The sequence below is a fragment of the Platichthys flesus genome, chromosome 22 (assembly GCF_949316205.1).
Source record: "Platichthys flesus chromosome 22, fPlaFle2.1, whole genome shotgun sequence".
NCBI lineage: Eukaryota > Metazoa > Chordata > Actinopteri > Pleuronectiformes > Pleuronectidae > Platichthys > Platichthys flesus.
The window spans coordinates 1,599,145-1,623,606 of NC_084966.1; the positions used below are offsets into that span (position 1 = coordinate 1,599,145).

The window sequence follows — 24,462 nt, forward strand, 5'->3', positions numbered from 1 at the left end:
TGATGGACGGACGCCGCCTGCTGTCAGTCAGAAAAGAGACGGTTTGATCAGCTGGTGAAATGAACGGTGATGAGACGATGACGTATCTGCATCTAGTGGACTTCTATTATCAGTAATTGTGTATTTTATGTGACAACAAACTTAAAGCTGGATTCATGAGAATTATATTTACTGCATCTTCAAATCCAACGAGTTTACTCCCCCACGAGCCCTCAGCTCATTTACAATGATTGATTAACGTTACAATTAAAATTCAGAGCCCGGATTGTTTTGATTAATATTCCCTTCTTGTCTTGAGGTTCCAAACCACCCATGATGACATGGAAATAAATAAACACGCGCCGGCAGAATTATCCGAGACCAACAACATCCACCCAGGATCTTTTGGCGGGCGAGCGAGGGAGGAAGACGGGGGAGAGAGGGAGCACTTCCCATATTTCTGCCGTTGATTGACAAGGCTGACATATGGAATAGTTCACCTATTCCCCAGTGACTGCAGGATGGGGGGGAGCGCAGGGAGAGGCGGGTAAACTTGCCTGCGAGGCTGAGCACCATCTTCTTCCTCCTTAGATTCAGCACCTCTGATCAAAAGGACTCGTATCTCCTCGACTAAATTTAGCACCAGTGGCAATTAGTGGTGGAGTCACACCGGCACTCCAGGAGCAGCTGACAAATGGTACCTTAACAAGTCGGAGATGCACGCCACAGTTTGATGGATTTGTGTGTGCACAGCTGAGGGGAACTTACTGGAGTGTTTTTCTTTATGTGTGCATGGTCTGTGCATGTGATACGCATACTGTGAGTGTGTGTGTGTGTCCGTGTGTGTGTGTGCATCCCCCGTTGGTTGGAGAGCTTGATTTGACGAGTTGTGCGTCCACCCTGGGCGTTAAAATACATTATGTATATGAGTTGTTTAATTTATCACGTGCACAGAGGAGGTTATGTTTCCACCCCGTGTGTTTGTGTGTTCATCAGCACTGAATGGATTTCAAGGAACTCGGTTAAAGGACGCAACCCGGGTCGAGAAAGAACTCATTCACCAAGTCCTCAGGGAATCTGGCATAAATCAGGTTTGTTTACAGGACCGGTGTAATTTAGATCAGATCCACATTAATAATCTGGATCTGGTGGATTTATCAATTCATCTCTGCTGCCACAAGTACATTCACGCTGAGAGACAGACGGGTGAGTCACACCGTCGTTCGATCCCCGAGCACAAAACGACCTCACGGCTCATTTGAGTCACTTCCCAGTTAAAGCAGAGATGATATCAGCGTCTCCTGTAAATGACCCAGACAACCACAATAGAAAACACTGCTTCATCGATGGTGCAGTATTTCTATGTGTCATCGATTTAATTTAAACATTTATTATAGCTTCTGGTTTTTACCTGTGAAGGATTGTTTGTTGCTGCTGCATGAAGTCAATGAACTGGCCTTACATCATCCCCACTCACCCAGGAGAGTGTGTTGTCTGTTACACACACACAGACACACACACACTCCTCACATGGCTAGCCAACCTCCTGAGAGAGAAGGCAGCTAACCGTCTCAGCAGAGGAAATGAGCTATCTGCTCCACTTCTCCCTGAGACTCTCACACACACACACACAGCTCCCCCTGACATTTTGAGACTCTCTGTTCTCCTTGCAGATCTTCTGTTTGTTTGTATCGGCTGCGTGAATACATGCATGCACATCTGCTTGTGTGTCTGTGTGTGTGTGTGTGTGTGTGTGTGTTTGCCGTGAGTGAGTTTGACCTTAAGCTTCTCCTCCCTCTTTACAGTGCCAGCTCTCGTGTTCGTTCCCTGGGCCTCCGAGATATGAGAGGGGAAAATATCTGCCGACAGCCCATCACAGTTCACGGCTCTTTGTTTATCCATTAATAATTGAGCATAGCTGAACACAATACAAGGTATGTGCATGTGTGTGTGTGTGTGTGAGAGAGAGAGAGAGAGAGAGTGGGTGTATTCAGCTGAAGATTGGAGGTGGGATGGAGAAGAATGTCACTGAGGAATTTGAACCTCACAGTTTGGGCTAACTGCAGGTTATCTCCCTGAAGTCTGACTATTACTACGTATTCTTATGAAATATCTGCCATAATATTCATTTAAAATGAAATAGATTCGGATTTTGGGGTAAAATCCTTCTTTTCTCGTCCTATATCCTGAATGTGAGGTCATACACTGTACATACATGTGACTTGGGGTATAAACATATTGATGAATGCTGGTTTTCCATCTCATATCTGATGAGACTTAGCAAACCATTTAGGAAAGGAGAAGTTTAGCACGATCCCGTGTCCTCATCTCCTTCCTTCTACCCAGCAGCATGTTTCCAGGGCTCGTTCTCAAAGCGATCCTCGAGTCCGAGTTGATTTACTTATTCTGAGTTCACATCTAAAACCGGGGTTTGTCTTCCTCGCTCTCTCCCTCCTCTAGTTACGCTGGCCTTCCAGACGTCTCTCCCTGCAGAGCGCTCGCTGCCAGAACAAAGTGGAAACTGTTTCCCCATCGGAGGCGGCCCTTGAGTGAGAGTCCTCCCGAAGGCTGCCGTCCTCTGGGGGCTTCCAGCTAAATAAGTTGTACGAGCTGGGTTGGCTCTGACAGGAGGAGAGAGAGAGAACGGCGGTGAGGACGGTGCGGTGACACAGTGATGTGTTGTGCTGTTGATTACCAGCGATGCCACCGTTCCATATGTCAGGGATGATGGGAGAGTTTTGAATCGAATTAAAAAAATGGAAACCCAGTAATCAGCCGCAGCACCGGGGGAGAAGTGTACTCCCTCTGGTGCTGCTCTGCTCCCCCCCCTGGTTCCTGACTGATAGGCAACATGGTGATGAGTCTTATCCTCCGTCACAGAGATGTGAGACTCTGGAGATCGTGAGTCCGAGTCTGGACCATTGCTCCTTCCCAGTTTGGACCAGTTCGACTAAACAATCTTTTTATAGCCCGATGGTTATGGAGTCATCTGCACATAAAGGAGATTTTATGAACCATAAAACCATAAAGGACCAAGTCCGACACAAGAGAATTAAATTTCTCATATATTTAAAGGAGGGGAATACTTTGAAATGAAACAACAACATTGAAAGCTTCTCAATTTATTCTTTAATTGTTCTTTACCCATTGTTCCTTTATAGTAATAATTCAAATTGAACTGATGAACACGCAGTTTAAGCTGAATTTTTGAATCCCCCCCCATGATTCCAGATGAGTTGGTTCTGGCCAATCCAGCAGCAGCTGTGGTTAACGAGGAAGTGGAGCGTGTGAGTCACTGGAAACAAAGAGAAAAGTGAGCGTCTTATATTTCACCACAAAAGATAAATTAAAGTGAAACTATAAGATATTTACACTTTTTACTACAAATGAAATGTTGAGAAATCCTAATTGAAGTCTCTTCTTGTCTCAGCTGATGTTGAATCTGCTGCTTCTTCATGTCCTGCTGCAGAGGAGCTGCTGCTGAACACGCACTGTGCATGTGTGCAACTATCTGCTGCAGTAAATATGACTGAAGTGTGTAGATACATTATTTCATATAGAATGTGAGTCTTCTTGTGCCTAACATGCCTTTATCACACTGTCACTTCATCTCTTGGTCGAGCTCCTACTTTTTATTTAGTTTTTCATTCGTGTGTCTGTGCGTGTCCACCCTGAGACTCTGTCCCTCTCGTCTCCGGCAGCTCCTGCACTCGTCTCTCCACGTCCATCACGAGTCTATAGAAGTCCAACCCCCCCCGCTCACCCGTCAACACGCCGGCAGACAGCCGCACAATCTGTGGACGCCACTTCCTTTGATATGGTAAAGCAGAAATTGTTCTTCATCTCTCTTTTTATTTGCCCATTTGTGAAGGAGATGCCATTAGCAGTGGATTCTGCTCCTCTGGCGGAGGAGAAGTATCTCCAAAAGGAGAGTTGGCGGCCGCCCGCATCCTGCAACGCCTCATTAGTGCATCGCCTTCCAACAAACGTATCAACAATGTTCTGAGCTAATAAGCTTTTATATTCCCGGGCTATATGATGTAGAAAGAGGCAGAGCTGAAGGTCACGGGTGTGTTTGAACGCAGCAAGTGGCTCCGTGAGGGAACGATTTATCTGGAATTATTGCTGTGCTTTGCTCCAGAGAGTGGCTATTGATGTGTGGGGTTGAAATGGCTTCTTCAAGAGGGGGGAGATAGGGAGAGAGCTTCAGTGGTGACACACACACAGACAGAGAACTCACACACACACTCACACACAGACTCACAAAGCGTCCCTATCATCAGCTGGACACAGACTCCTCTCTCTGTATTTCAGACATGCAGCTTTTCCACCACACATATGAGTCACAAGGCATATTCCTGTTGACTTCTGAAATCCATATTTACCTTTTAAAGGAACAATCCACCTTAATAAACAACAACTTTCATCTATTAGTTGCAGGACTATAAACACAGATTGAGAGGAAGTTGATGAACCTGTACCTCATGACCGGAGTCTTCACCTGGTCACACAAACATATTTATATAGTTGTGTTTTCAGGAAAATGTCCAGACTCCGCTGCAGGTCCAGAAGCAGCTGTAGAGATATTTCCTGGAGTCATTTTTCAACTATCAGACACAAAAATAGTTAAAAAAAATCATGTTTCAAATCCATTTTTTAAGATTCTGATGCTTCAGAGACGTTCATCCAGAGCGAGGAGACGCGGCTGCTGATGTCTTCTGCTGAAGAACCTCCTCTCACCCTGCCCCCCGTTTAACCCCCAGTGGATTTTGTGTTTCGCCGGGACGAGGAGCGTTTGGCAGAGAAAAGGCAAAAAAAAATGACTTCACAAAGTTTCTCCTGGAATGCATCAGCACACCCACAGATTAATGATATTTAATACTGTGAGCATCTTCTATTTCTGTAAGAGCTGCTTATAAAGAACACGTTCCTGTGACTCTTAACCTGATCGCTCAGTGCTAGCCGCGGTGAATCCCGGTGTCGGCTAATTGCCTAAAATAACACGTGTGTGAATCAGCCGGTGAGGACGTGGAGACATACATCCAGCCTCTCACTCCGCCCCTCGTCATCATCTGGAAACCACATTAAAATGCAATAACGAGCGAGGTAACAAACTAATTATCTCAATTAGCTCACTGTTCATGCACGCCGGCTCCACTGTATCTGTTATCATCCCCCCCCTCCCCCCCGCTCCAAGGCGTCCTCTGGGGAATGCAGGCGGCTCATGCACCCCCCCCCCCCCACACACACACACACAGTCATGACCACTTTCCCTCAAAACATCTGGCCGTGCGCGATGGGACATTGAGATTTTTTTTATTGTTTGTCTCTTTCTCTCTTCATCTCCTCATCCTCTCTTCTCAGTTTGGAGATTCTTTACCTCGCTGTTTGCTTCTCCGGATCGGGAGCTCCCCCCCCCTTGTGTTTATTTGAGTGTTTGAACGTGTTGTCCTGGTGGGATTGTGGGAGCCGGAGTACTGTCAGGTCTAATTGCCGTGTGGTGTTTGGAATGGAAGACGGTCCTGATTAGGAAGGGGGGGGGGGGGGGGGGGGGGGGCGAGGGGAAAACATGTCCCCACTCTCCTCTCATCCAGTTTCTCTCTCTCCAGCTCTTCTTCTTCTTCTTCTGCTGCGACTCCTACATGACTACACAGAATGATGGCAGTCCTGCATGGCTCATTAGCTGGCAGAGGGAGACGGACAGACACAAAAGGATGGGGAGAGAGAGAGAGAGAGAGAGGATGTGGAGAGGGCAGCCCACAGACTTCTCTAACACAGGTTACCACGGTGCTCGTCTGGCGTCTGCCGACTGGATCAAAGCCGTCAGATGCGGTGCAGGGGCAACGCCAGCTGCCAAATGAGTGAGGAACCTGTGAGAGGAGGAGGTGGAGAGTTTTATTATCAGCTCTACAGCCTCGGCTTCTTCATAACCTAACTCAAATGTGATAAATCATGAGCGTAGTTAACACATTATTATATTTTCCGAGGTTTGAGGAGTTTGGTTGAAAGCAGGTTTCTATCCGACACCTCGGACTCGTTCTCAGTTTTGGTTGTTTCACCGCCTCTCGCCAAATCTTAGCTCAAAATGGATGGAAAGAATATGACATTACAGATATACATGCAAAGATTAATATAAATAATACAATATTCACTTTGGAAAGAAGGACAGCAGAAATATCCAGGACCCAGGCCACTGACTCTCAAATGATATGATTGTAGAAAGGTTTATAGTGAAGTTATTCTATTCTCTATTAGTTTCTCTATTATTATTATTTACTATTATAGAAATAATCCTCATCAGATCTCTCCCTGCTCTGAGTCTCGGGGCTGCAGCACCACAAGAGACAAACAGAGATGGAGACTCGAGCCGAGACGGACACGAGCAGGAGAGGAGTTAAAAACAAGAGCGAGACTTCAGACACCGAGGGTGAAGGTCTAAATCTCTCCTCCTCTCTCAGGGTTCAGAGCCAGAGGAGAGTTGTGGGTTGGATTACCGGCGCTAAGCCACAGAAGGAGCTCCACTGCTCTGGTGCTCGCTCTCTCTCTCTCCACCTGACCCATCGCCCGACGGAAATATCTGCAATCACGACTCGCCGGCCTCTGAATGGAGTCATCATGGACCCGAGGGTCATTTAATTTGCCGTTTAATTTCCTCCTTGAATAGAAGAAAACCAAATCAATCTCTCCTGATCATCAACACGAGCTCCACCCCCCCCCCCCCTGCTGCTGTCTAAAAGCCGTGACCTCAGCCAGACGAGCGTTTGTACAAGAAAAACTAAAGAAACGTTAATTTGAGCAGATCTACCGATTTGTCTCTGCTGGTATCTGGGACCGGTTGTATGTGGATTACAACTGGCTGCCCCCCCCCCCCCCCCCCCCCCCCTTTCCTTCAGCCGCTTCATGTTGACACCAGCCAGTTATTCCTCCGGGAGATTCGACACGAGTCCAGAAGAAAACACTTGAAACACTATTAAGCCTGTAGTGGGGCTTGTGTGTGCCAGTTGTGAGCCTCCTCTTGTCAATACGACTGTAGGATGCTCACAAGTGCACTGACGGGTTGGAGAGGGAGCGGGGGGGGTACTCTGTAAGAAATGCCCGTCGTTAAAACATGTTCGGTCTTTAAATCTAAATGTTAATAATATCTCTAAAAAGCTTTTCGGCACCAACAAGTTATTCCTTCTTTTGATTTTTAAGCGTAAGGAATTGCTAAAGGAGACATTTTCTCAGCCCTGAGGCCTCATTTCTTTGTTTTGAAGATAAAACACGAGCGTGATGTCCAAAGCAGGACTCGCATCTCACCGCGGAGGGGATGGACACTTCTTGCAGTGGAGCGGGCGGCGGCCTCAGAGGAGAGATTGCTTGTCAGGTTCCTGATTTCACCGTTCTCCACTGATGACGATAATAATAACCATTCGCAGGAGTGGCAGCAAATAGGGAGGAGAGAGCATCGGCGTCCTTTTAAAGAGGCGTACACGCAGTTACTTTCTGCAATCAAAACACAGATTTCTGAAGACGAGCCGGAGCACCAGGCTCGGCCGCACACACACACACAGACACACACACTCACTGGTGGAGCCGGGCAGCAGATTGCGGTGCACACATCCTGTTGTTTGCCATCGATGGAGGATATTAGCCTGGTATTTGTGTACAGTAATCAGCAGGGCCCTTCACAGACCGGTCTCCAGACGGAGACATCTGAGGAGAGATTGTCTGGTAATCAGGATCTGCGGTTTTTAAGGTGGGGGGGGGGGGGGGGGGGGGGGGGGTTCGGGGGGGGGGGGGGGGGGGGGGGGTGGTGTGGTGCGGGGGGTAAAACTTAGTCACAACAATTATGGCGACTGTTGTGTTTTTTACGTGGAGATGATTTAAACGTGCCCAGTGTGAGAAGACAAGATAAATATTTAATATTTTCGTACTTTGATAACAGTGATATTCAGTTACCTGTGTTTAACTACCCCCCCCCCTCCCCCCCACCTCTGTGCTCAGTCCATATGTCACCAATCATCATGTCGTCTGGTGAAGGGAAATAACATCCTGTTATTATCTGTCAGAGAGGGTTGCTTCATACTTGTGTGTTTACTATACACTGCATCTATACGTGTGTGTCTGTGCGTGTGTGTGTGTGTGTGTGTTAATAACTCTACAACACAAACTGTATAACTGTGTATTCCGGTTACGCTGTTCCCTTCAGATACTTCTCCCTCCCCCCTCCCTCCCCTCTCCTCATCCTCTCTTGATTTTTTTGTCTTCCCCCATCTTGTCATATCCGTGATCACTCCCTCCCCCTCTCTCCTCCTCACTCTGCACCCCCCCCCCCCCCATCCCCCCTCCTCCCACTATTCCCCCTCGACGCTTTTAATCTTGGGTTGATGATACTTGGTGGAAGCACTTAGGTTTCTGTGCCAGGTGTCTCCCCGTGCTTAACATCCCGGGCTTAGCTCCTCATTTCTGTGGCTCATGAACACACACACAGACACACACAAACACACACACACACACACACACACACAGTAGCATGCATGTTTAGCTCTGCTGATTGTATGCACATGCACTCTTTACATGGATGGAAGCAGACAAACATTTATTATACATATCTGCTTGACAAGCAGACAGAGATCTTTTACACACTACGCCCTTTCTATCACACACACACACACACAGACAGACCCACAAACACACACACACACACATCCAAAATGCAGATCCAAACCACGAGATCAACAGTTTGGCCCCAGGAGTAAAAATACCGTTCATTCTCTAAATTGAGATGAAGATGTGTTTCATATCAACTGTCTTAATAAAAAAAAATTGTTTTATTTGCGATAAAGAATTCGGGCCTGGTTTGGATTTTCTGAAACGTCAGTGCAGGAAATGAGTGGATCATGTTCTTCCTGAACCAGAGTCTTTCTCAAAGTGCTTCCTCCCTCTTGACATATTCAAATGGTTCAGTTCTATTTCACCCACTTGCTGCATATTGAGCTAAAACTTTCTCTTTTATTAAATTCATCATGTCAATCACGTCGCCCTGAACACGAGGGTCAGATGTTTTACTGTTATTTAAAACTTCTAACTTTACTTTTAATCAACCAAGGGAATAACTCTGCCGGCGCTGCAGCATTAATTCCACCGAAAGTGATAGAAATAAACTTTTCTAATATTTTCCTCTTGATATTAGTGTGTGTTGCTTTCATTAGCATCAAAATGAGATGATTTAAAAACATGAATTCTAAGATTTGACTTGAAAACAGGTTGGAATAATCCAGTTGCAGATCAGGTGACCTGGTGGGGTGGTTGGTTTATGGTGTCAGGCGTCTTGAATTTGTCTTTAATGCACATTACAACTTTTGAAACAGTTGCTGAGTCATATGGACGTTGATTTGCATTGACTGTACAAAATGGTGTTTACAGTGAACATATCGTGATGTGGATGTTTCTGCGCTGGAGGAGTTTGCTCGGCGTCACTTTGTTCTTTAAAGGGAGAGAGAGGAGAGGAATGGAAATGAGAGAGAAGTGGAGGAGGCAGAAAGATAAAGAGAGAGATAGCTCTCATGTGTTTATGATATGTTTGTTTGTGTAGCCTCAGGGACCTCGTTTCTTTACCCCCCCCCCCCCCCGTTTCCTCTCCCTCTTCCATTGCTTTTTCTTTTTTTGTTGAAAGTCACCGTCTGAATATTCCTCTCCGTCATGTCTCAGCCGCCTGTCCAGGCAGCGCTCCCTGCTTCACTCTCGTCTGATGTCTCAATTAAAATTAATGCGTTCAGTCTGCTCAGATAAAGAAGAAAGAGGAGGAAAAAGACTTTCCAGGAACAATGGCAGCTTCTCGCGTGTCGGTAACCAACCCTTCCTCGTCTGGGCCCACGCTTCACAACATTGACAGCTCGGGCTGCTCGGCTCGGAATGAACCCTGGATCCCAATCGGAGTGGCCTTTTATTGTGAAGGGACTACCTGGACGTCATTTTATTGTGAAGTTTTCCTCTGGTTGTGTGTGTGGTCATCCCCTCGCCGCCCCCCCCATCCTCCCCCCCACGTTGCCGTGTCCTTGAGACGTCTTCATCCCGGGGCTCGGCGGTGGCGCTCCTCTGCCCCTTCATCAGGACAGAATGCTGGTGTCAGCACTGCCGTCCCCCCCACCCCCCCCCCCCTTCCTCCGCCGCCCTGCTCCACCTTTGCCTTTATCTGTCGCTTCTTCTTAAGATGCTCTCTCCATCTCCGCTACCCCAGGGGTCAAGCTGGTGGAGGGAGACGGGGGAGGGAGAGAGGGGGACTACAGGGATAGGTGGGAGGGGGGGGGATGAAACAGGAAGGAGGGAGGCGAGCACCTGACTCGAAGGCAGAAAGATAATTTTGGCCGAGCGGCTCTGTTTAAGGTTAAAGCCTGATTTGCATTTCAAAAGCGGCGGCCGGCCATGTTGCCACCTCAGGGACGCATCGGACCGACCGGCGTGTCATTTAATGTCAGCCGGCACCGGGGCCTTGATGAAATTAATAGAGCAGCCCTGTGATTGATAACGCCGCCGCTCGTCACCACTACCCCCCCCCCCCCCCCCCCCCCCCGCCCAGGTGTCCACCCCAGCACTTTGAAAGCTCCCATCAGTCCCAGCACTTCACCCCACGTCTCCCTCGTCTCACAGCTGGCGAATCACTGAGGACACCGTCAACCTGATGGAGGAGGAAACGATCTGAGTGCTGAGGCTCTCTGAGGTGATCTGGTGACCTCAGCTGAGAAGCTCCGGAGACTGGGACGCTGCTGGTTTGAAACCATGATGACTGGAGAGAAAGTGGCAGGAAGTACTTTGATTTACGGCCTCTTTTAATTCTCTGGCCTAAACAATAACTTCTCATCTCTTCTCACAACGTCCCATCACTTAGTCCGACCGTGGTCACCAGCCAAGTCACATCTTATATCTACATCCCCCCCCCCCCCCCCCCCCCCCCGGATTCAGGATGTCAGCTGTGTCTCCTGCAGTCGACTGCTCCTCCTCCTGACACGATGATAGAAACATGAACCTGCAGACCAGAGGACAGCCCAGCGGGACACGTCAACGTCGGGCCTGGATGAAATCATGAGCCCTTTGCTAATGGATGTCCTGATCCGGCAGGCTGGTGGTCACTGGGGTCGGCCTCATCACACATCACACCCTGAAGACAAACCTCACCGGCCCTGTCAGTGTGGACAGAAGACGGACAAACGAAGAGGAGAGGAGTAGCAGCAGAGACAAGAGCTGGAGTCAGAGTAGAGAGAAGCAGGGGAAGAGAGATGAGAGTGAGAGATCTGCTTGTCCTGGAATGACTTGATATGTTCTTGTCAGCTTTAATCTCTGGGTGTTGTGGAGGAGCTGGAGGGAGGGAGGGAGGGATGGAGGGAGGGATTGAGGAGAGCTGTAATCTCCTTCTCAAGAAACGGACAGAGCTGCACAGTCGTGTCCAATCCACCTTCTAAGAGCACGTTCTTCTGCTCACATCCCTCCTGTGCATGAAAAGACAAAACAAGAGGTTGATTCACGTCCGTCTCCCTCTTTCCTTTCTCTCGCTCAAGTCATTTACATCAGCCATTATCTGTGGATATAGAAAGAGATAAAGAGAGAGGGAGAGAGGGAAAAAAACAAGTGCCAGAAAAAAAGAAGAGGAACAATACGAGGCGGCGGCGACGTTTGAATCAATTACATCCTAAAGGATCTTTCATTTGCATCTGTGTCTGTTCAGAACCTGAACCAATGCCAGATGCCTTTGTGTGTCCAGTTATTTATAGTGCCTGTTCTTTCCTCTCGTAATTGTGCAGGAAATATCAAATTTGCATAGAGTGATTATTGTTGATTGTTTATCTAGGCGTCAGGACGTTTCAATATTCCGAGGCTGACAGGTTGTCAAGTACTTAAAACTCATTTATTTGGGGGAATTTGCATGTAATTTGTCGGTAATGAGGGGGATGTCTGTGGTCATGGATTAGATGCCGGAGATGCTGCAGGGAGAAGAGGGATTCTTGGCTGACTGGCATCCCTCCACTTGAAACACACGCTTTATCCTCGGCTCGGCTGCTGGGGTGACGCTAATGCTACCTAGTGCTGCACAGCCAAACAACAGAGGAGTGTACAAACGCTTGGCATCGCCGTGGACTTAGTAGCAGAGTCAGACGCGAGCCAGCAGCGAGCCAGCAGCCCGGCTCTACAGGAGGAATTGTGTTCGGCTCTGTTCTGTCACCCTGCGAATAGAAATGTGCTTGTAAACAAAGTCGCTTCAGTATTTCTGTGCACAGCAGATGCTAGAATGTTCCTGCCCGAGCATGCAGGACGTCTACTGTGAATAAAAGGAAGTATTCAAATTAAAATGCAGCATTGAAACAACAGCGGTCTCAAATAACCAAACAAATAGCTCCAGTGTAGCGCTCCTTCACACTAAAAGCCGTCCAGGATGCAAGGATTATTATATTTATGACTTTTACTGTGAAATTAGCATTAATTTGATAATCTAAGCCTGGTTCTTCACATTAGAGTGGTTCCTAATATGAATGGATGAATCCCAGACCCGCCCCCCAAATCCCAGCTGAAGGTCTGATTAATTGTGTTTTATTAAAACCCCAGAGCAGCTCCCCCCCGGTCCTGCTACGTGGACCAGTGGCTCCCACTGGGGCTTTGTGAGCGCTGCTTGTTGCCGTTAACTGCATTGTCTTTCATTATCAGTCCTTGGCTTCATCTTTCATCTCACAAGGTTCTGGACACGGCGAGCTAATGAGTAAACATAGCTGTGGGCGACGGGAAACGCACACACACACACACACATACACACACACACACACACACACACACACACACACACACACACACACACACACACACACACACACACACACACACAGGAACGCCACTTTGATGAGTCGCTTGTTTGTTTATCTCCGCTCGGATTTCAAATTCCAGCAGTCGGCTTCACCTGTCACAGGCGAGTTCAGAGGAGGAGGCCCGGCTGAGCAGTGGGGGGGCTCTGGCTGGGAGGAGATATGAGCCCGGGCGTCACGGCGCACAGCGGAGCGTGAAACTTTGAGCTCATGTTAAAACGTTCAGCGGTTTGCCTCAAGTCCAAGGTCACGTTCAAAGAGGAGCCCCGGCAAAGCGAGCTCTCAGTTCTCGGCACAGCGACTGACCGGCTAACTCACTTTCAGAGCACATGAGAAGGCACAGACACAGAGAGAGAGAGAGAGAGAGAGAGAGAGAGAGAGAGCTCAGCCACATTCACAGACTCCCACACCTCTGTGACTCACTCAAAGTCACCCCCCCGACTTCAAGGTCAAACGCTCGGCGTGCTTCCCTCTTAAATATAGATCTGTCCCTGAGTCGGCTATGCAGCCTCTGTGAATGTTCCTACTGTATGTGTGTGTCTGTGTGTGTGTGTGCTGCTCTCTCATGTGCTTATATCTATGTGAGTGTGTCTGTGCATATGTGTGTGTGTGTGTTCGTATGACTTCTTTAAAAGGGTGAGTGAGGATAATCGGCCCCCGGCGCACCGGACTAAAAGGCCGGGTCAGAGTTTTAAAGAGAAGCTATGTATTTCCCATCCCTGGATAACGGCGATGAAGTGGGCCCTTGTGCCTCAACCTGAGAGCATGAGAGGGCCTCGGAGGGGCCCCGCCGCCGCCGGCCCTCTCCTCAGCGTCCTAACGGCTGCCTGGAACCCAGCGAGCGAGCAGGGGGACGGGAGTGGAGTGCTGGAGAGCTCTCAGTGCTTCACCCACCTGACAGCCGCTCTCCATCATGAAAGCTCAGGTAATGTCCCCTGCTCAGCCTGGTGGAAACTCAAAGAGCACCAGCCCTGCTCTCTGTGTGTGTGTCTGTGTGTGTGTGTGTGTGTGTGTGTGTGTGTGTGTGTGTTTGTGTGTGTGTGTGTGTGTGTGTGTGTGTGAGAGTGTGTGTCTGCATGCTCGGTGCACACGTATAGTGTTTGTATAGATATTAGCTGTGGTTTAAGCAGGTGGTCAACAATGCGTGGCGATTGTATAAAGCTGCAGGTTGTTCAGTGTGATGCAGACGGTTTTGCAGGTGGTTGTGTTGAATTTGTGTAGTTTTTGTGTAACCCAGCTCCCGGTGTAGCAGTGAGTGACGTATGACATCATCGCACATGGGTTGGCCACTCCTCCAAGTCCCTGCAGGGTTCTCTTCTGCATAACTTAAAGGGCTTTCCAAAAGTTTTCAAAACGTATTGAGGGGTTGTCCGTTTACCAGAGGGTCGGTGGTTCGATCCCCGGCCTCTTCCAGTCTCCATGTTGAAGTGTCCTCAGGCAAAGAGAGTGAAGCTCAGATTTCCCCTGACACCCAGGAAGTGTGTGATAGAATGTAATGAGTGGAATGAACACAACATGTGTGTAGAAGCGTTTCTGGACAATCAAAAAACTACTAAATGAACTAAGATCAACAATTACAAAGAGGAATTTCACAGCATCACCACGATGATGTTAATGCCTGATAATAAATAGTAGACATGGTAGATTTATAGGTTTGTTGTTTAATTTACAGTCACACTTCTATATTTGTATATATCGGGATAATATCGCATCTGTGAATTCTCTCGTCCACAAAACACTGAGACCATAACCTCCCTGGTTCTGGTTCTGTCTCCATTTCGATATTTAACGGTTCCCAAAGCCCACCTCCAACAATCCTACTAATATAAATCCTCCACGCTGCAGATGTCCTATTTGTTTTTATATATAAAGTGATGATTGTCAGTCAGCTCTCTGTCTCTGTGCAGACACAAGTTAACCGGGCTCTCGTGGGACGCTCAGCCAAGTCAGGCAGAGTGTTGCCACCAGTCCAACGCACAGCCTGTCAGTATTACAGTATTATTACTTCTTATCGCAGTACAGTGTGTTGACAGCACCGACAGCTAAATATGTAAAAGTTGACACGGCTGACATCGTGACAGGCTGACAGAGAATATGAAGTACAGGTTTATGTGTGTGCGCCACAGAGGATCTATAAATAAGTGGTTTGGATGGGATCTATAAACAGTGTGTACCCCATTAGTTGTTCCCTCTTTCACTTCTCAGCTCTGCTTCACCGAATCGCTTCTCTTTCCTGTTTTTCCTTTCACTACACCTCCCTCCCCTCCCCTCCTCTCTCCCTCTCTCTCTCTGGATGGCTGCCTGCCTCTGTGCCTGTGTCTGGGAGTTGGCTGGGGCAGAAATAAACCACAGTAATGGCTTTGCTTTGCTGCTAATCTTGTCATAAGAAGGTGCGGCCCTGGGAGGATAGCTCCTCGCGTGTGATATCCTAATTTAAACATCAAAAGATTCCATCATTAGGAAGGCGCGTGTCTAGCCCCAGTTTTCAAGGGAAATTATTACAACTTCCCGTCGCAGGAGTGTAATGCAGGAAGACGTTTCTGTCAAGCACACGCACACGTAAATCTCACCGGACTGGATGTTTGTGCGCTTGAAGAAAAAACATCATCATTAGCAGCTTTCACGTGTGATAGACGGGGCGGTGACTCTCGGTGCCGCAGCCCGCCGTGGGCCCTGATGAACGCCTTCATCTGGAGTCGGACGCGTGAGGCCCCGAGATGGAGATCTGCCGCCTCACGTGCCCGTCGGGAAGCAGAGGGAGCATCGGGCTGTGGCACCACGTTGTCGTGTCGCTGTTGTGTGACAGGTGCAAATCCCAGAAGAAGAAACCGAGGTTTCGCTTATATCTATAAATGTTTCCTGTGGCATCAGAGGCATCGCTACCATTAAACACATTTAGGATGCGACCCTGGTGAAGTTCACTGATGAGGTTTTAAACCAGACTCTTCAGTTCAGTGCAGCTCTGAGAGGATTGTGTTGATTTTACACACTGAGATTTACTGTCGAGGATCATTGTCACAAGACGTTTCTGATAATCTCTAATATGAGAAGTGGTGGAGACCAAACAGGAGCTCGTATCATGTTCATATGGATACAGATTATTTAACAGCATCATCTTGGATCTCGAAAGAAGGTCCATGTAATTAATATTGGACAAGAGCAACAAAAAAAGAATCCACACAACTTTCCCTTTTCTATTATTATCAAAAAAGTCGTCTTTCAATTCGAGACGTTGCCGCCAATCAAAATTTGAATCAAAAAAGCTGAAGTTGGTTAATACGCTCTCCAACTGCTTGGCTCCTGTAATTCGAGCGTTCACCGGGGACGGCGTCGGGGGGGCGTGTGATCTCCTGCCTCACAGCGGCACTTACCTCGAGTTATTAGCTCGACTGATGACGGATTCAAGAGCAAATCAAGAAATACCATGTTTCATAAGAGAGCGCCATCAAAAGACCAAAGAGGTGTTTGCTCTCTGCGGCGTCACTTTCAACTCTCTTCCACTCTCTCTCTCTCTCTCTCTCTCTCCGCCGCTCGCTCTGCCTCTTTGTCTCTCGCTCTCTTCAGGAACAGAACTACACTGGGTTCCAGTTTCCGTATGATTTATTCATTGTTGTGTTTCTTTTTTTTTTATTCTTCCTCTTCCCCTTGAATGTTTGGTGGAGGGGACAGGAAACTTTGAACCAGAGTACAAAGCAATGTATATTTGGGTCACACATTTCTTCTGAGAGCTATCTGTGTGTGTGTGTGTCTGTGTGTGTCTGTGTGTGTGTATGTGTGTGTGTGTGTGTGTGCGTTCGGCCGCCTGTGCTCTTTCTCTCCTCACTCTGTCTCCCTCCCTCTCTTGTGAGAGCTCGTCTGGTGGCTGGGTCGACTCCTCTCCTCTCCGCCACGTTCAACCTTGAAGTGAGAAGCAGCGGGGGTGCCCTGATCCGAGGGGAGGCTGGCGAATCGGGGGGGGTGGGGGGGCAGAGAGCTCAATAATGGATGATTTCTTGTTGAAATAAAGGCCCCGGTGAAGACGGAGGGAGCGAGCGTGTCATTACCTGGCAGACGGAGCGGTGTGGTTAATCCTAAACGCCGTGCAGGAGGAACCAGGCCCCCCCCCCCCCCCCCCCACGTGTTTACTGGCCTCGCCGCCGGCTCACTGGAATCATCGTTGTTTGTTCGGTGTCATCACAAACAACACAACACCTAATAGCGTCATGTCATCACGTCAGCCACCTACTCCCCCCCCCCCCCCGCCCGTGCCGTGACTTTGACCTAACAGCGTCCAGGCTCGTGCTGATTGACTCAGCAGTCATTATCCTCCTCCCCCCCCCCATCGCCGACGCCCGCCCCCCCACCACACCCAGACAAAACTTGTCTGGCCACGAGCCAAGCTGGTAAAATATGAGCCGACACTGAACCAGTGACACGGCTTCTTTCCCAGATGCATTAAGCTTCACCTTCACCGCAGACACTCCCTCTGGGGGGGTGCAGCGTCATCATCACACGCCCACCTGAGGGAAGTGGAATATTCTCCTTCAGTGTGAAAGTTAATGAATGAGTAGTTTGAGTAAACGTACACGTCATCAGGATCAGGAATGTTGACGCTGTTCTGGGATCAGACGTGTGAACAATCGTCCTCGTTACTTTTCAGGAGTTAATTATTCATCTTCTGAATTATGAATTCAGAAATAAACTGGAAAGCGCAAACTGAAATCAGGCTAACGATGTTAGCTGTAATTAGAATGGAGAAGTAGCAGGCTGCCCCACTATTGGCTCAGAGACAGACGTATTAGCCGGGCATATGGTTATGATAATTAATCCCAGGACTACAGAGAAACAAATAAACACACGCTAAACAAACAGGGGGGACCAGCTGAGGGCTGCAGGCAGGGGGACTTCTGGGGGGGGGGGGGGGGGGGGGGTTCTTATCGTCACTGCTGCAACTGAGAGCATGAGTCACACACACAGAGAGAAGAGGAGTGATGGAGCAGAGAGGAGGAGAAGTTCAGGCCCTTAAGGAACTTCCCTGCATTAACTCTGAGTTTCCCCCTTAAATAAGAAACGCATGCTTTCCCCTTTGTGGATTATCCCGTACACAGCATTTATCTCCTAAGCTGGAGCGGCAGACCTAACCTTCCACGTTCATTCACCACTTCACATCAGAACTGTATCTCTGTGCCGGCATTATCCCCCTTTCTCTTTGTTTCCCACAAAACAAACGAGGACAAAAGAAACTGATCTTCTAACAGACTCTGAAATTAACAGCCAGCTCGTTTTTGCACCAGCTCATAAAGAAGTGGAAATGCCTCTTGTTTTTCTTCTTCGTGTGATTCAGGGATAAGACCGTGAGCGACCAGTGGTGTGTGAATAGACACAGGGGATAACGCTGCCTCCTCTCTCCCAGTATCTGCTCCCAGTTGGAGGATGAGGGAGACAGAAGGGAATAGCTGCTAATAAGGCGTTGGGTGAGAGGCTTTGGGAAAGCCCCCCCCCCCCGTGGTGCTGGTCTGTAATGGAGATAAGCGTTGCGTTGTTGTTGTCTCACGAAAATCAACAAAGGGAACATGCGATGGGAGATTTTCGGCCGCGTCCCCAGTGGAAAGCCGGGCTTTCACTGCGCCGCGATATTTAGCAGCATTAGAAATCATTAGGCCCGGCACAGGGGGGGGGGGGGGGGGAGCGTGCCAGGCGCCCGTGCCCCAGTTAACGCTGTTTTCAAAAGCCGCCGGTAATCCATTCCTTAAACTTGCTTTCTTCTATTCACCTTCAGATGTGGGCAAATCTGATGGAGAGAGGAAAAATAAAGACTGTGTTTGTTTGTTTGTTTCAGCCGAAGGTTTCAGCCAATCTACATCCCGGCGCCGTGTGATCTGCTGCCGCGATAAGGCCGCGGCCGGGCTGTGGTTAGACGAGCAGCAGGTGCCGTGCCAGGCAGTGGGGGGGATTCGGAGGATGCTGATAAATGGGGCCAGTTTCCCGCATGAAGCACAGCGCCCGACGGAGGGAGCAGAGATAATGTATGCAGAGTTCACAGGCGCTGTGGGTTGCTGCTGCAGGGCGGGCGGACATCTTTGGAGCAAAAAAATGATAGCTGCATAGAGATGAGGAGACTTCCAGGAGGTTCTTTCAGCCGAGGCGTGTGCACGCAGGAGACGAGGAGCAGGACTCCTGTGATCTGCAGCGCCGGGACGAGAGGAGGCGTGATGAGACGGCATCGGTTTTAAGGATTTTAAATCAACGATCGTTCAACAGGGGTCTGTGTGTGGCCCCTGTTAAACGAGCTTTAACCTCTAACTGCAGTTAAATAGCCGGAGCTAGCACTAGCTGCTAACCAGCTGGTAATGAATGCACTGGGGCTGCGAGGTCAAGCCTGGTTGTCTTGGGACCCATTAGAGGAGTGAGTGAGTCCTCCCTGCTCGCCCTCTCTCTCCTGGTCCCTCCCTGGGCCCTCTGTCCTGCAGGCTCCAGCCAAGCTCTGCCCAGGGACCCCACCTCCATGAACTGAGATCTGTCACGGCCGTCCTGGCAGCGCCGCGGGCTGCATGAAGCCCTCATCACCGGGGCCAGTCCCCTCAGCCCTGGGACTCAGACGGGGAAACCGCACCAAGCCGGGCTCAGGTTGGGGATTGAACCCTTCATGGTTTGTGAGTGTGGACTCTTTCCCCCTCAGAATCGTTCCGATCGGGCCGAGCTGTGGAGCGAAGGCCTTTCTCTGCCGGCTGCTCCACAGTCTCTCCAGTCTTCTGCGTCCTGGCTCTGGTGCTGAGTGTCTCTGTGAAGGGTCTGCGTCGCTGTCAGCACTCACACGTTCACTTCTCAGCGCCGGACACCCTCACATGCCCCCCCCCCCCCCCCCCCCTCCCCCCCCTCTGCAGGGTTTCTCAACACGGCTGTTAATCTGTACGTGATGATATGAGACCTCGGGTTGCGAAGGGGTTTGACCACATCCCCAGCTTGAGTTACTGAGCGGCGCCTGCCTCGTGTTCCTGTCCCCGGACGCTCCGCCCGGTGTGCACGTCTCGTCCCTGGAGCCCGGCCAATCACAGGCCTCAACTCGGGCTGTCAAACCCAATTCTGCCAATGGCGGGTGTTGAAAGCTGGCGTGGTAGACACTGAAGAAAAGCCGGCGTGCTGCTGTCACATTACTCCTCAGTGGTGTGCAGGCGGGGGGGCAGGGGGGGGTTGCAAGCGAGATCCTTTTTGCAGAAACACTATAAAGCGACATCAAGATGAGGGACCACAGTCGCTGGCTCTGGTTTCTGGAAATAGGCAGCGGCCATTTGCATGTTCCTGTCTGAGGCAGTCAATTCATTAGATCAGCGCTGTGCTAAAGTGCGGACTAGCCCTACTTAAATACAGAAGGTCATAAATCATAATGTTCATTTTAAGCTCATTCGCACGCAAATAACTCAACACAAAAGCATGCAATAATCTCACACACACACACACACACACACAATTACACACTCAAACAGGCCCAGTGTTTGTGTTCAGCACATGTCGGAGGTGGACATCCTCCCGTCTCTCCAGCTTTTTGTGGGGCTCCCATGAATCATCGCCTCTTATTCCTTTGCCGGCGCGGGGGAAATCACATTAAGTGGAGCGCCGTGTTTGGCTCACACCAGTCGTGTGTTAATAGCTGTAATTTGGAGAGCGGAGAAAAGAAAGGGAAAGAATGGAGAAGAAAGCTTTGCTCACAAACACTAATTCCAGTCAACAAAAACACCCCTTCTCCAATCCCACCACATTCATTTGCATTAAAATATCCAGCAGCTAAATATGTAAAGACAAAATAGTGGCGCACTATTAATACCCAGGCACATCTACTTACCATGTGTGCTATGGCAGCTGCTGTGTTTGTGTGTGTGTGTGTTAGTGTGGTTACATTCCACCTTTGCAGCAGTTTGCAGGTGTGAACATGTGGAGATGTAAAAACAGGGAAATATCCTGACCACCTGTTCATATGAATTTAATTTTGTTATCCTGTGCATCACGGCCAGAGACCTTCGTTTTCATTTTTAAATATATTATCTCTGTCACTGGGCATCACGTCAAATACATCAAACTCTTCCTTTTGTTAAATTCTTGCTTTTTGTGGTATTAGGATTTTTAGCTTTGTCACAGATCGTTGGCAAAGAGAACAGTCGATATCCTGGTGTTTATCAGATGAGCTGATTCCAGCTCTGAGATGTGCAGTTGGTTGAAAGACACGAACAAGGGATGAAGGAAGAAGAAGGAGGAAGTGTTACAGGAGGACGGTGGGTTTGTCGTGCTCCCTCACGATCTGAGTTGTGCGACCGATGTTTCACTTTCTAAGACCCGCAGAGAGAAAAGCAGCTTCTCCGAGACGTCTTTTGTATTCCATCTGTTCCTCGAGGATTGAAACAACAAAGGGCGATGTTGTGGTTTAATGGGAAATGCAGGCGCAGATGAGGAGGGTGTCGCTCTGAGCCGCTGCTGTGTTTTATTTTTTCTCAGCTGGGAGAAAAGACGTGTTTGATCATCCCTTGTTAAATACCTGTTTACCCAACAAGACACAAAAACGTGATGACTTATAATTCACAGATTTACCGTCGGGGTTTTGATTCCACCGTAGATCTGGATCTCATCTCTTCGGCTATAATGCAATGATTTTATGGCGATTCTCTGCTGCTGGAGCCGTGGAATTATCCATGCTAATGCCTCCTTCTATCACACTGATAATAGCATTATCTAATCCTGCCGCTGAGCGGTTGCACCTCTAGCTGTTGCAGTCGTGATCCACATAATTCCACTAACTAATGCAGCAGTCGCTCCTCAACTGCTCCACGGCACAGACGAGCTCCTCTCGTGACCTGAGAGCCTCACGGAGCGTCGAACTCGCAACCAGGGCGCTGCTCACGGTGCAAGGCGGTCAGCCCGGGCACTTTAACACCGACCTGGTTTGTTTCTTCACCGTCTGACTTCTCGGTTTGCTGGGAATGTCAGGTGGAGGTGATGACGACAGGAACATAAAAGTTTATTTGCAAGATTTTTAAATAAATCTCAAGAAAAGACAGAAAAGATCACAAGCTCCTCCCACCTCAGGAAGTTAAAGAAGCAAACGTTGACAATTTGTTAAAAGTTAAAATTTGCATTTTCTTGATTGAATATTAAAGCTGGACAAGAAAAATACGTTTAGCACAAGAAAAGCTTTAATGTTTAATGTGTATCGAGCATATTAATCACAGAAATCCTGCCTTTAAACCAAAAAACATTAATATTAGTTCCATAGAAAGTCATTTTCATGCTCGGTTGAGAGACAGAAACACACTCTACACAATCTGCTGGACTGGAACACACATTAAACCCCGATGGGGACATTCAGTGCCAGAGGCGGCACAGTGGTTCGTTCATGGCGCACACACACACGTCCAGTAACTGGTCTCTGTGCTCTCTAACCTCCGCTCCCCAGCGATCGCCACCCACTTCTAGCATTTCCACGGTGGCTGCAGTAATCTCTGCGGTCGCCAGAGCAAACAGAGCGACGGTGGACAGAGGCTGCCTCTCTGTCCGCTCTGCTGGGGTGAGGGAAGGTGAGAGAGACGGGTGGGAACGACGGTGGTGTGGACGGGTGGGGGACGGGTTGGGGGAGGGGGGGGGGGGGTCCACATGCTACAGAAGTATCCAGGGAAATGTGATGTGTACTTCCTGTTCCAATCAGCTTAGAGAACTTGATTAACAAACAATAGTGTAACTTGTAGAGTCTGTGGGGGGTGAGCTGAGTTCTTCTTCTTCTTCTTCTTCTTCTTCTTCTTCTTCTTCTTCTTCTTCTTCTTCTTCTCCTTCTTCTTCCTTGTCTTCTTCAGATGATGCATAGACTGACTGACGGGATGAAACCTTTGTGACGCTCCCTGATCCTGATTGCTGGTAAACCCATTGGGTTGATGTCCCTCTCTATACAACAAGGCCTCTATAGTCATGCAGGGCCGCGTGGAGAAATCCTCCCTCGCTGCCAACCTCAGATTCATGTGTGTTTGGCCGTTTCCTGGTGCGGCGCTGGCTGTTTTATTTGGCGAGCGTCAGCCCCGAGGATAAGGGGGACAGTTGTCTTCCCGCTCGCTGCTGAGCACGGAGAATTTCCTTGCTTACTTTTCCTCTTCACCGTGGGAGGAGAGGAAAAGTGAAACAGAATCAAACCCAGAGCTGTTGGAGTTATTAGCTAAGAGTGGGAGGAAGCAGGGAGGGAGGGATGAGCAGAGGAGAAGATAGAGTCTCTGAGTTCTGACTCCAGCTCCTGCTCGGGAACATCTGACGGGGAGACGCTCTGGAGGAAATTTGCAGGGGCGAAGGTGTTTTCTGTTTTCACGTGGAATCAAACCGAGCCCAAAACATGTTTTCCCATCATGCTCAGGTGTTTGCTCGGGGGTTTCGCCCTCTGAGTGTAATGTTTGGACTTCCACAGACACCGTTTGGCTGAGTTCCCTCCAGGTGCTCGATGCACGCGGAGGGACGGACGAAGAGGACAGAGAGGGAGGGACGCACCTGGCTCTCCTCCACACCTGGGAGGCTAATGATGTGGGTTGTAACGCTTGATAAACACAGCGAGCACCACACACTGTCCCTAGATGGCCTGTGGTGAGCGAGTCCTCGCCGCAGAGTATTCCAGCTCCAACGACTTCATTCCTTCCATTAATATAACATCCTTGTCTTCCCCCACATTCCTGCACATATGCAGACAGGTGACGTCCTCGCTGAAAAGATTTAGTCGCTTCTTTCCTCCTCCACCGTGAAAACTCGCTTCCTTGAAGTTGGTTTTGGCAGCGAGCGAGCGTCGGCTTGCTTTATGGCACAAAGAGAGAAAGAGGGCCCTGTTCCCCCGGAGCCAATGGAGCGAAGATGATTGTGAAAGTAAAAGACGTCTTGGTGGAATATTAATTTCCAAAGTAAAATCCTCCTCTGAATAAAAAAGCAGCTGGCTCGGTGAGAAACGTGGTGTTGAACTTCACTAATCACTAATTGGATGAATTATACAGAGTGTTTCACAATGGAGGTCAAATATGTTCACTTGGAGACGCTCTCGTTACACAGAGAGAGAACTTGTCCAACGTCCTCCGTCCCCCCCCTCAGGACGCTGGATTGTCTCACTGCAGGATCCGTCTTTATTATTTTAATACGACAGATTTTGGTGGTGAATTCAGATCCAATTTACCAAAATCCTCTGGGTTTCTCACTCCTGGAACCTCAAAGTTCACGTTTCAATCGTGTAAATAGAGATGCCATCGCTTCCTAAATGACCTTTGACCCAATTACGTGTGAAAAAATACACAATCTCCTTCACAAAACGACTTCACTATTCAGATGTTGCATTTCATTTCTCCTCCACGAGTGGATTTGACACCCTTGTGCGTTTTCTAAGTGTGTTGCAGTACAGTAGCTTCTCCTCGTGCTCATGCAGCTTTAGTGCAGCATTCCTTATCCCTGCCTAATGTAGCTGATCCATGCACACGTTGCTCTGCCTCTCCCTCTCCCTCTCCCTCTCCCTCTCCCTCTCCCTCTCCCTCTCCTTCTCCCTCTCCCCCCCTCCCTCTCCCTCGCTCCATCCTTCTGCGCTGGCTTTGTGAGGAGGAGAGGTGAGCGGATATGTGTCTTTAACTGAGCCGCGGCTCGGCTGCAGCTTACCTCTCACTGCTAAGATAGGATGTGT

At 49.0% G+C, this 24,462-nt stretch overlaps 1 long non-coding RNA gene across 1 annotated transcript in view; it reads left to right on the forward strand.

Annotated features, from left to right (window-relative positions):
* The first annotated feature begins 7,722 nt into the window (after positions 1-7,722).
* The window catches only part of LOC133933619 (uncharacterized), a 113,038-nt gene continuing 96,298 nt past the window's right edge, over positions 7,723-24,462 (forward strand). Inside the window, exon 1 of the long non-coding RNA XR_009912081.1 lies at positions 7,723-7,774. This is a non-coding gene — a long non-coding RNA (uncharacterized LOC133933619). The remainder of the gene's footprint in view (positions 7,775-24,462) is intronic.